Source organism: Haliotis asinina, chromosome 16 (genome assembly GCF_037392515.1).
Source record: "Haliotis asinina isolate JCU_RB_2024 chromosome 16, JCU_Hal_asi_v2, whole genome shotgun sequence".
Lineage (NCBI taxonomy): Eukaryota > Metazoa > Mollusca > Gastropoda > Lepetellida > Haliotidae > Haliotis > Haliotis asinina.
In genome coordinates, this window is record NC_090295.1 from 8,590,905 (window position 1) to 8,603,416 (window position 12,512).

At 42.2% G+C, this 12,512-nt stretch overlaps 1 protein-coding gene across 2 annotated transcripts in view; it reads right to left on the reverse strand.

Moving 5' to 3' along the window:
• The window catches only part of LOC137268073 (transmembrane protein 26-like), a 91,314-nt gene that overhangs the window by 67,482 nt on the left and 11,320 nt on the right, over positions 1 to 12,512 (reverse strand). Inside the window, exon 1 of one of the 2 annotated variants that reach the window (XM_067802576.1) lies at positions 7,980 to 8,148. The exons of the other annotated variant lie outside the window; for it this stretch is intronic. The gene's annotated coding sequence lies outside the window, so the exon portion shown is untranslated. Of the gene's footprint in view, positions 1 to 7,979; positions 8,149 to 12,512 lie in introns of those variants that run through there. 2 annotated transcript variants of the gene reach the window in all.

A 12,512-nucleotide genomic window follows, 5' to 3' on the forward strand; every position in this document is an offset into this window, starting at 1 on the left:
CGACTGCGACGTAAGCTACTGCACAAGAAACGGTGTTTTACAGGTGGCGCTGCCATCTCAATATCCAATACCATTTCCGACAAGCATAGGTCGCTTAAGACCACTTGTAACACGCATCTTCACGCATAGTTCCCCGTAGGTACTCAAATAATATGGAGATGGGGGTGTCGAAAGCCAATTGAATATTTATGTATACTACTTAAATTCTTGTTACAATGTATAAAATATAAATTTATAAAATATCAGAAATGGTTATTTACACCGATGACGAATCTTGATAGAGAATGGACGGACGAGCCGTAGAATTACACATTTTCCGCAAATATGTATCAAATGATAAATAGGATTATTCAGTTTTCAATTTAGCTAATCAGTTATAATGAGCGCGTGCCTAGCATGGTGGATAGAGCGTCTGCTTGCCAGTGCCAGTCCTAATTCGCGTATTCATTGAATGAGTGAGTTTAGTTTCTAGCACTATATTCTAGCATTATCACAGCAGGGGACACCAGAAATGGACTTCAGAAATTGTACCCATGTAGGGAATCGAACCAGGTTTTTCGGTTTGTCGAGCGAACGTTTAACCTCTAGGCCACCCCACCGTCTCTTCATATTGAAAGACGTTATGTTACATCAGGTACGACATACCCAATGACACGCAAATACCCTACTACACCTTATACCTCGCATGTTTTTCTGTAGCAGTTTCCACCTAGCGGTTCTACTTTTCGATATACCAGGCGCCAAAGAAGCAAATCTCAGCACAATCTCTCCAAGAAAAGATACCAATTTCTATAAGGAGCGATGCTAATAAAAACATTCATTTCTTCAGTAAAGCCAATATCTTCTTGCATGACACAAACGTTATAGCAGATCTTTTACGGAGTACGCCATTCCCTTGAGCGTTGGGATTACACTACCGTGGCAGCTTTTTTAGTTATTTACATCTTGTAAATTGAAATACCAGCTTTGGACACAAAACTAATGTTCCGTTTGCCTCGTTCTGCAGTGTATTTGTCTTGGCAGGTTTGATAATAGTGATTTAATATGAAAAGCTTTTGAAGTCCTTTTCGTTTAGTGGACTAATTCGTGAGTCCACGGTGTTAGAGGCTCTAGTTTTCAGTGTAAACACGGGGTATTGAGGCGTTAGTGCGTTTGGTGCAATCACCCGGTGCACTTGGTGCAGAAAACAAACCACTCATTATCACTACCTGTTAAAATATCTTTTAATGAGCTTGTGCACGTAGTAGAAACAATTGAAATTAGTTTAGGCATCTAGATTGGTGTAATATAAGGGATCTCCGCCATGTTTCCGGAGGAGTGATCAGTCAGAGGACGCATGTTCTTCAAGACTAAGCTTAAGGTGAGGTACCTTGATTCAGGACCCTATGAACATCCAGGGTAGAATAGGCCTTCAGCAACACATGCTTGCCACAAAAGGCAGCTATGCTCGTCGTTAAAGGCGACTGACTGGATCGGGTGGTCAGACTCGCTGTCTTGCTTGACACATGTACTCGCTTCGCAACTGGGCAGATGTTCATGCTGTTGATCACAGATCACTGGAGGGTCTGGTTCAGACATGAGTATTTATAAACCGCTTCCATATAGCTGGAATATTGCTGGGTGCGGCGTAAAACTAAACTCACCTTGATTCAGTTCAGCGGGGATTTACTTGTATCTTTCTATTTGTGAGTCTTGGTACCTCCAGCCATGCTTTTTTGTTGTTTTATCGTGGTTTTGTTGCTGTTGTTCTTTTTGTTTTGTTTTTTGTTTTGTTTTGTTTGTTTGTTTTTTTTTTTGGGTTTTTTTGTTTTTTTATAAAAAAACCCAAAAAACACCTTTGTTTGTTTGTTTGTTTTTCGTGTTTGTGAAAGTGGGATCCCAGGTAAGACAGTGGGATCCAAGTGATTATGTGTCACCTGTTAGAGTGTGGGACACAACAAAGCGTACATTCGTTACACCTCTTACACATGACGACCCGTGAAGGTCCCGGGGTAGAATAGGCCTTCAGCAACCCAGGCTTGCCATAAAAGGTGACTATGCTTGTCGTAAGAGGCGACTAACGGGATCGGGTGGTCAGACTCGCTGACTTGCTTGACACATGTCATCGGTTCCCAATTGCGCAGATCGATGCTCATGTTGTTGATCACTGGATTGTCTGGTCCAGACTCGATTATTTACAGACCGCCGCCATATAGCTGGAATATTGCTGAGTGCGGCGTAAAACTAAACTCACTCACTCACTCTTACATATGACAAAAAATTATCATAAATACTTGAAACACCCGTCCTTCTAAGACTGACATAAGGCATAAAATGATCTTAGATATTTATATTTCCTCGGTTCACGTAAGACGTACAATTATCATAATGACTTTTAACACCTGTACTACAATTTACGTAAGACATACAATTATCGTAATGACATGAAAAACATCCATGCTTCTACTGTTCACGTAAGACTTAGGCCGGTATCTCTACAGTATGCCCTTTGCATAGTATTTGTTTGTCAGACAGAAGGTTGAGGAGAGTCAACCCTTCGACATAAGGAAGTCCGTTTCTATCTACCCTTAGCAGGGCTCAGTGCATCTGATATTTTGGCACATGATAGGAAATGTGTTCACGTGTACTGAAATTATGACATCAATGAAAGGACAAAGAGTATGGCTTATCTATTGTAAGCGCATCTCATTGAGGGTCAGGCAGTAGATGCAGGCAGATTGTGCAGGAAAATGGACTCGTGTTGAGGGTAAGATGGTGGCAGGTAGATGTTTGTGTTTTATGGACACATATAAAAGCAGGGGCATCGATGTTACTCGGTGATTGAAAAGACACCTGCTGATACTGGGAGAGACAGAGAGTGGTTGTTACACCTGTTAAGGGTGGTGGCGGGTAGAATATCATGACTGAATGGATACCTGTTGGAGTATGAGGCGAGTAAAAGTGGTGAGTGTATAGACAGACACCTGTTATAGGATCGCGAAAGGTAGAAGGCAGTGGTTGTATAGATACCTGTTAGAAGGAGTGAACAGGTAGGAGGTTGTGGTTGTATAGACACCTGTTAAAAGGTGGGGACAGACAGGAGGCGGTGGTTGTATAGACACCTGTTATAGGATCGCGAAAGGTAGAAGGCAGTGGTTGTATGGATACCTGTTAGAAGGTGGGAACATTTAGGAGGTTGTGGTTGTACAGATACCTGTTAGAAGATGGAGACAGGTAGGAGGTTGTGGTTGTATAGATACATGTTAGAAGGTGGGGACAGGCAGGAGGCGGTTGTTGTATAGACACCTGTTAGAGGATCGGGACAGGTAGGAGGCAGTGGGTGTATAGATACCTGTTAGAAGGTGGGAACAGGTAGGAGCTTGTGGTGGTGGTTGTAGAGACACCTGTTAGAGGATGGGGGCAGGCAGGACGCGGTGGTTGTGTAGAGACATGGTAGAGGATGGAGACAGGTACAAGGTGGTAGTTGTAAAGATACCTGTTAGAGGATGGAGACAGGTAGAAGGCGGTAGTTGTTTAGACACCTGTAAGAGGGTGGGAACAGGTAGAAAGCAGTGATTGTATATACACCTGTTAGAGAATGGGGGCAGGTAGGAGGCGGTGGTTGTATAGATATCTGCTAGAGAATGGGGGCAGGTAGGAGGCGGTGGTTGTGTAGAGACATGGTAGAGGATGGAGACAGGTACAAGGTGGTGGTTGTAAAGATACCTGTTAGAGGATGGAGACAGGTAGAAGGCGGTAGTTGTTTAGACACCTGTAAGAGGGTGGGAACAGGTAGAAAGCAGTGATTGTATAGACACCTGTTAGAGGATGGGGACAGGTAGAAGGCTGTAGTTGTTTAGACACCTGTTAGGGGGTGGGGACAGGTAGGAGGTTGTGGTTGTATAGACACCTGTTAGAAGGTGGGGACAGGTAGGAGGCAGTGGTTGTATAGACACCTGTTAGAAGGTGGGAACAGGTAGGAGCTTGTGGTTGTAGAGACACCTGTTAGAGGATGGGGCAGGTAGGAGGCGGTGGTTGTATAGACACCTGTTAGAGAATGGGGGCAGGTAGGAGGCGGTGGTTGTATAGAGACGTGGTAGAGGATGGAGACAGGTACAAGGTGGTGGTTGTAAAGATACCTGTTAGAGGATGGAGACAGGTAGAAGGCGGTAGTTGTTTAGACACCTGTAAGAGGGTGGGAACAGGTAGAAAGCAGTGATTGTATAGACACCTGTTAGAGAATGGGGGCAGGTAGGAGGCGGTGGTTGTATAGATATCTGTTAGAGAATGGGGGCAGGTAGGAGGCGGTGGTTGTGTAGAGACATGGTAGAGGATGGAGACAGGTACAAGGTGGTGGTTGTAAAGATACCTGTTAGAGGATGGAGACAGACAGAGGGCAGTGGTGGTTTAGATACATGTTAGAGGGTGGGAACAGGTAGAAAGCAGTGATTGTATAGACACCTGTTAGAGAGTGGGGGCAGGTAGGAGGCGGTGGTTGTATAGATATCTGTTAGAGAATGGGGGCAGGTAGGAGGCGGTGGTTGTGTAGAGACATGGTAGAGGATGGAGACAGGTACAAGGTGGTGGTTGTAAAGATACCTGTTAGAGGATGGAGACAGACAGAGGGCAGTGGTTGCATAGACACATGGTAGAGAATGGATAGAGGTACAAGGTGGTGGTTGTAAAGACACATGTTAGAGGATGGGGACAGGCAGAGGGCAGTGTTTGTTTACACACATGTTAGAGGAAGGGGGCGGGGTAGGAGGCGGTGGTTGTATAAACACCTGTTAGAGGGTGGGGGCAGGCAGACGGCGTTGGTTGTATCGAGGGGGACAGGTAGACATACCGGATACTCGATGCTATATATACTGAAATTGAAGTGATCACTTCAGGTGCCGAAGTATCAGTCAATAATGAAGCCATATCAGAAGAAACCAATGCTCCCTTAAACAATGCTCTTGAACACCATCACCATTCATGCTCTGACACGTGTGCCAAAAGAAGATAGGTCCTTGAGTCTTTTAAAGTCATATTCTGAATCCCCCAAACAAACAATGAATGTGTTACTTCACCCAGAATGGAGAACAAACATTCCATCTTCAGGATCAACTCTGCTGTTTCAAGGCTGCAATGTTTGCTTCGACGGAGCGTCGTTGTAACATAAACATATAACTGCACCCAAGACCATGGCGGTTGCACACGTGTGAGGTGTATTATTAAACCATTGATTCCTCCTTATCGTAATTACTGTGCAAGTGAACTATTTCTACTCGGAGATGAGAAATGTGTCTGGTCGTGTTATATGAGTATGTGCGAGTTACAGTAAAGGGCCCTGGTGTCTTAGAGTACTGCCAAATAACGGTACAGCCAGTCAGTCCACTCAGCGTCTGTTCATAGGAGGCATTGGTGATATTGGGTAACACTAACTGCCATGCATGGCTTGGTGTGACGTAGATCCACTGGGAGGTGATAATTCAGGGATACAATCGTTTCGACTATTATTGTAACGTGCGTCCAAACCAATGTTTCACTATTCTCAAATAAAACGGACAGCGCTTATCTTTGAAATATTTTGGCGCTCATAAATAAAGTTCTGTACAAGGGATTGGTTTATTTCATTGTTCTTTGTTTAACAACATTCCAGCTGCATGACGGCGGCCTGTAAATAATCGAGTCTGGACAAGACAATCCAGTGATCAACAGCATGAACCTTGAAAAGCCAGTGAGCCTGGCCATCCGATCCCGTTAGTCTATGGTGCCATAATATCTTAATCACTGAATGAGAATCCTTCTAGATGTTCTCGAAAAAAAATGCACCCGTTGGTCCTCATGACAAACGCATGCAAAGACAATGTTCAGCTGAAAACACTCGGGAAGACATGGTACAAGGTAGAAACATAATTGCATCAGTCATCATCTGTTCGCTCTTGCGTGAAATATAGCAACGTCCTCTGCGTGTCTACCATAAAATGTGAAAGCATTGCTTAGTCTTTGATTGTAACTCTGTCATTATTGCCCATCATCATTATCCCATCAAACATCACCATTACTGTTACAATCATTTGTTCACTAAACAGGGAAGGTCATTTCAAGACCAGTTTAAGATATTTGTGTTAATGGGTCTGAGGGAAATGGCCATGTTGTGTTAAGCAATTTTGCCCTGTACCGTTATATGTGAGTGAATATGGTTTTGGGCCGCCCCCGCCAGCATTCCGGCCATATAACCGCGGGAACACCAGAAACAGACTTCATACATTGTACCCATGTCGGCAATCGAACCCGGGTCTTCAGCGTGATGAGCGAACACCTAAACCGCTGGACTATCCCATTGCTCATTGTACCTTAATGAACTGCCTAATGATATCGTACATGTCAATAATAATAAGATTTTTTAACATTCCACACCTGTTGCTATATTTTAGAATATGTAAACCACTTGTTGACTTTTTATCGTTACATGGTGGTGAATATCGTGCATAGATAGACAAACGACTGTTTATTGTATTTTATTCCACCGGCCTTATACAAGCGAGTTGCGATACATGTTGTAGGGATATACATTAGGATATGATTAATTGTAATTGGTCGTTGCGGCGAATAAATGCATATTTAACGAGAGAGCTAGATTACGTAGGTGCATTCATTGTTAGTTGTTGATATACAAGTAAAATGTATCAGTGATGGTTTGGATAGATAATATTCTGGGATATACCTGTAACGTAAATCTTCATAAAATGGACTGTCATTAACTGTATTTCATCTGCAACTGAAGAATTGCATAAAGGACAAGATCTTTCAGATTTTGGGATGGACAGTATTCCGCTCCTGTTAATCAGTTAATCAGTAAGACCAACAAACCTATCCTATATGTGGGAACTATGTTTCTATTACACTTAAGAGTGATGTATACCATGTATATTATACCACGTTAGTTTCTAGGCATATACACAAGTACAAACGTATATGAGTATACATGCATATGAGTCAATCGTTGTCCACCACAAGCTACTATTACGCTTGAGACTTTCCTCTACCAAAACTAACGGTGATTTTCCATTGAGAATGTGAATGGCATTACACAGCGTCTTTCAATCAAGTAATGTAACTTCGGATCTATTGATTACTTGTATTTCGCAGAGATAAAACATCTACATCCCTTGCAGACAAATCTGTTTTTGCAGACAACTCCGCTGAAGACTAACAAACCGAACAGCAGCTTTGATCCGGACATGGAACCATCGATCAGTTTCCACTCTGACACCAACTAGCCGTCGATGACATTCACATGGATAATACGATGCTGGTATTCAAAAGTTCACGGTACGATTCCACCAGTTTACGGCGTGGACAGTCATTAATTGCTGAACCCTCATCAACAGCAGCGACACCAATGGTTCATGGTGTGACTGTGTATTAATTTGTTCTAATCACATATAGTGCCTCTTATATGCACTTAATTACGACAATCAGCGCACAGGTTCTGATCCATTCTTATCTCGAATAAAGAAGGATGTCGTACAAGGGTGCCATTGTACAGGATCATAGTACAGGGTGCCATTGTACAGGATCATAGTACAGGGTGCCATTGTACAGGATCATAGTACAGGGTGCTGTTGTAGACTGGTGCCTTTGTACAAAACTATTCCTCTGATCTTATGTCAAGTTCAGATTGCAAATTAACCCGCGTGTGAATATTTTTTACTATTTTACTCTTAAATTCAAAACCATTGATATTAACGTAACACTTGCAATAAAAAAGAGATAAAAATGAATTTATACTGAATTTGAAATATATTTTAAACCACGTGTGGACGTTTATCATTCTACTTAGAGGCATTGATATAATTACTTTCATACTGATGTTTTAAACGTTGACAATGGAATCGGAGTAACATCAATCAGAAAGATGCAAAACGGAATATGGTCAATAAAGTCTAAAAATCAGAGTACATCAAGTACATAAATTAGGTAACAATCATCGTAATTGAGACAGTACTCACCTTAGTGCGTGTTAAATCCTATCCACGGCCCTCGTAATGAACAAGACTTTAAATCCTAACCAGTAAGGGGGGAATTCGGTGAAACAGACAACTCTGAAATCAATCAGGCAGTACGGGCTATTTGACAGTAATGTAGCAATCCTCTAGGCCGGCTTGTCTTAAACTCTCTGCCAACTCAAGCCAGCGTTCGTTGAAACAGAGCTATCCAATCTGTGCGTGGTTCCTGGGACTGCCGATATAATGAGGCAATGCTCCCATGTTCGGATTATAGAGGGGAGGCCTGAGACGATTCCATGGCCGAACTTTGTAATGTTCTGGTTCGGTGATGAAAAGATGAACTAATTAGTGGAATTTCTGACAGGGGGTAGTTGGTTGTATGTAGGTAACGAGAAATGTCCGGGTTTGGCAACACCAGCCAATGTTCAGTGTTTGTGAAGTGATCGTGATCTCGCAGGTGTTTGGGAACAGGTGAGTGGAGACTGATCTGTGCTTCAGGCCTCGAGACTACACCTGATTTAATCAATTGTCAGTGAGTGAGTGTGGTTTTACGCCGCTATTACCAATATTCCAGTAGTATAGAAATGTGGGGAATCGAAAACTGGTCTAAGTTTAGTGAACGCTGTAACCTCGGTTTATGTGGAATGAGTTCACATATTTCAAATCTGACATGTTACAAGAATATTGGCAACAGATGTCAATGATAAAACGAATAACCACTCAAGGTTAAACATTCTCCATAGTAACTGCACTTTAGGTGGAGTAGTTGAAGGTGTGTTCGCCCTCTCAGCTCTCGTCTTGGTTCGACTTCTCGCATGCATGTGCCTGGACACATCCTGTCTAGACAAGCAGCAGGCGTACTCATATTAAAGACGTTTTAATAGGGACTGGTATAATTGGTCTTCAGCAACCCAAGACTTTGAGAAGGGACTTCAACTGGACAGAGTGGTCTTACTAAATTAAGTGCATGTCATTGCAACCCATTTGGAGACAGAGGAGTTTATAATATCATTGTGGCAGTTGAACTGTCTAGTAATTAAAGTATGCACCCGTCATGCCGACGACGCGAGTTCGGTTCCCCACATGGGTACAGTGTGTCAAGTCATTTCACAAAACACAGTAGTATATACATAATTATATATTCATGTACTTAACGCCCTGACTCACGAATATAAAACTAGGATGATCCTGTTGTGAAGTTACCAGTCACACTCAGAAGTATGTATGAGGGACGGTGTAGTAGCCTAGTGGTTAAAGCGTTCGCTCCTCACACCGAAGACCCGGGTTCGATTTCCCACATGGGTACAAAGTGCGAAGCCCATTTCTGCTAACCCCGTTGTGATATTGCTGATATATTGCTAAAAGCCGTAAATCCACTCTCACTCACTCACACACTCACTGCGCACATGAACGATAATATTTTCCTACAACTGAAATCCATAGATGCAGCTGCACCGAGAATACGCTTTGATATAACAACTGTGTGATACGCGTAATATCTACCAGTTAGGTCTGTAATTAACAATCAGTGTTACGATCTACCGTTTCATCTGCATCTCACATCTGCAGGTCCAGGCTTCTGATGCAGGTCTCACGTATTATACAGTACAACGTGGGTCATGTGAAACTGCACTTAGCAGAGCGAGTTTATAGCTCGGGAGAAGCACCAACGCGACTCGACCGGCAAAGACCAACCTTTCCCTGCATGACGTAGTCTTATTTTAAAAATTAGTATTCTAATGAGGCGAATAATAAATTGAGTTAATTGAAAGATATACAAAAGCAGAAAGGTTATTTCGAGCAGTGGGCAAATTCCATGTCGCCTGCTGTGAATGGTGGCATGTTTCAGCTAACTGTGACATCAGATTTAAGAGCTGGTTGGTATCTGCATAATTAGCGTGATTGTGACCAGTGGAATTAATAATTTTGACTCTTAATAAATCCATGGATATTTGTGCCGTGAGTAAGTCTGGTTTATAGTCGCTATGGCTGAGTGAGTGAGTGAGTTTCACATCGGCTTGAGCATTATTGCTAGTGCACTAAGAATGAGCTTCACACGTTATACCCATGTGGGAATCGAACAGAGGTTCGATAACGTTTTAACCACACGGTCTCCCCACCGCCCATGTACAGTATCATTCGTTTGGTGCTTGCAACACTTTTACATGCTGTCACCTGCAACAGCAAGTACTGTAGGAAAACTGCAGGCTCATTTTGTTAAAGACAAATCAATTAAATGAAAACAAGACAGACTAAACAGTTTTGTTTTGTTGTTGTTGTTTTGTTGTTTTGCTTGGTTATTTGTTGGTTTTTGTTGGTTTTTGGTTTTTGTTTTTGTTTTTGTCATTTTTTTTTGTTAAAGACTGGTGTTGATTCCTTTGCACAAAACGCTGAAATGCCAGGAAGTGAAACTTTCGTTATCGTATCAATTCATCATTGATGAATCCCGAACGTTAATAACCAAAAAAGGGAAAGATCCCAGTTACAAGCAAGACAGAGAATGTACTGTAGGCCAAAAGGGCTAGCATATATTTGAAACTGCCGGCCCGATACAATAACAACAGGCGCTGGGCCTCTGAGCCGTCGATTATTTTGAACGCTGCATACGTTTTAAGGGCTCTACATACGTTACATCTTGTGGCAGATCAGTGTGGAAGGATGTCCCGAAATGATGCAGATCTGGGATGTCGTCCACTTGGTTGGATATGATGCTGACAAATTATTGAAACATTATCGAAATGAGACGCGATTCGAGCACAATATCATGCTCCTGACGTCCCAAGGGACGCAACTCTACACAACGAATTGCGGCGACTGAACCACGCGTGTCTCGTCTTCTTCAATATAACGGTACTTTAGGTGGGGTAGTTGTAGGTGTGTTCGCCCTCCCTGTATATAGTGAAACCTCTGTATTCGTGTAACGGAGTATTCAGGGCGACTGTTTTAGTCAGTCGTAAATGCGTAGAACCCAGTCCGCGTCACCCACTTGTGAAATATCCCGAAACACAAGGTTTGGAAACCTCGTCACATAAAACGGGAGGATTGTTTGCGTGATCCTCCGCGATTTTTTGTTTGTTTGTTTGTTTGTTTTTCTTTTTGTTTGTTTTTGTTGTTGTTGTTCTTTTTTTGTGGCCTGATTTGCAAACTATGAATGCGAGATTCTCGCGTTCTCGACTTTTGTTACAAAGAGCCCTGATAAAATAAAACAAAACAGAAAAAAATAACAAAATAAAAAAGAAAGCAGGAGAAAGCCAAGCCACGACATGAGATTTCTAGCCTTACGTTTAGGAAAGTGTGATGCTTTATGATGATAAAATAAAGAAGTTGTTATCCATAAAGTATCATTAGTTTCTTAATATCATTCATCAACTTCTAAAATACCATGACCCGTGAAGATCCCGGGGTAGAACAGACCTTCAGCAACCCATGCTTGCCATAAAAGGCGACTATGCTTGTCGTAAGAGGCGACTAACGGGATCGGGTGGTCAGGCTCGCTGACTTGCTTGACACATGTCATCGGTTCCCAATTGCGCAGATCGATGCTCATGTTGTTGATCACTGGATTGTCTGGTCCAGACTCGATTATTTACAGACCGCCGCCATATAGCTGGAATATTGCTGAGTGCGACGTAAAACTAAACTCACTCACTCACTCTAAAATGCCAATCAAACAGATCTTACGTTTTGTGTTCTAGCATTTTCGTCATAATCAGTTTTTTTACGCATGTATACTTTATGCTTTTTATTTTATTTCATTTTTATACCATATATTAACAATGAGTTCCACGATGTTACATTCCCTGTACAATGTCAAGTGGATGGACGTACAAGGGTGTTGCTGTTAAAAATGACAGGTCATAATTAATGATACAGTTATTAAAGGCTCTGCACATAAAGATTCTAATTTTTTCACGTTATATTTCAGTATTTAGATTTTTTATGAAAGTCTCAAAATTACAATTACAACTGGAAGTGATTGTAATTTTCTCATATGTTGAGATAGCGAAAACTTGAGAATTCCCCGAACAGCATTTGTTTCATAGTATCAATTCATCAATATCCCGAAATAATCTTTCCAATGCCATAAATCCAGCTCACTGACTCACTCAGTGAAAAGCACAGACAGCAAATACAGCACCAAAAGTTGCACTGAGTTAAAAGTCACCAAATAATTTATTCACGTGTCATAAACACTTTAACACCAGTTACTATTTAACGACATAAGTAGTCCGCTGAGCGACTATTAGGATGACAACAAACTGGACGTCTATGACTGACCAAACACCCGGGGGTACAATGAATTGCCCTGGTGCCAACGTTCAGAACGCGGGGTGTCTGTTGAAGCAGTTGTTTGCCATTAAAGTTCCTCTTTGGTACCAGTTCCACACCGTGGTGATGAAAATGTTGTCTCGCTGACTATGGTTTCAAGCAGTCTCTTTATCTCTGTCTTAACTGATGGGAAGACGATCAATTTGTCGGGCAGGCGTCATTGACTTCTTATGAAGTAAGTCGAAATGACGGCACAACTGTAAGTTG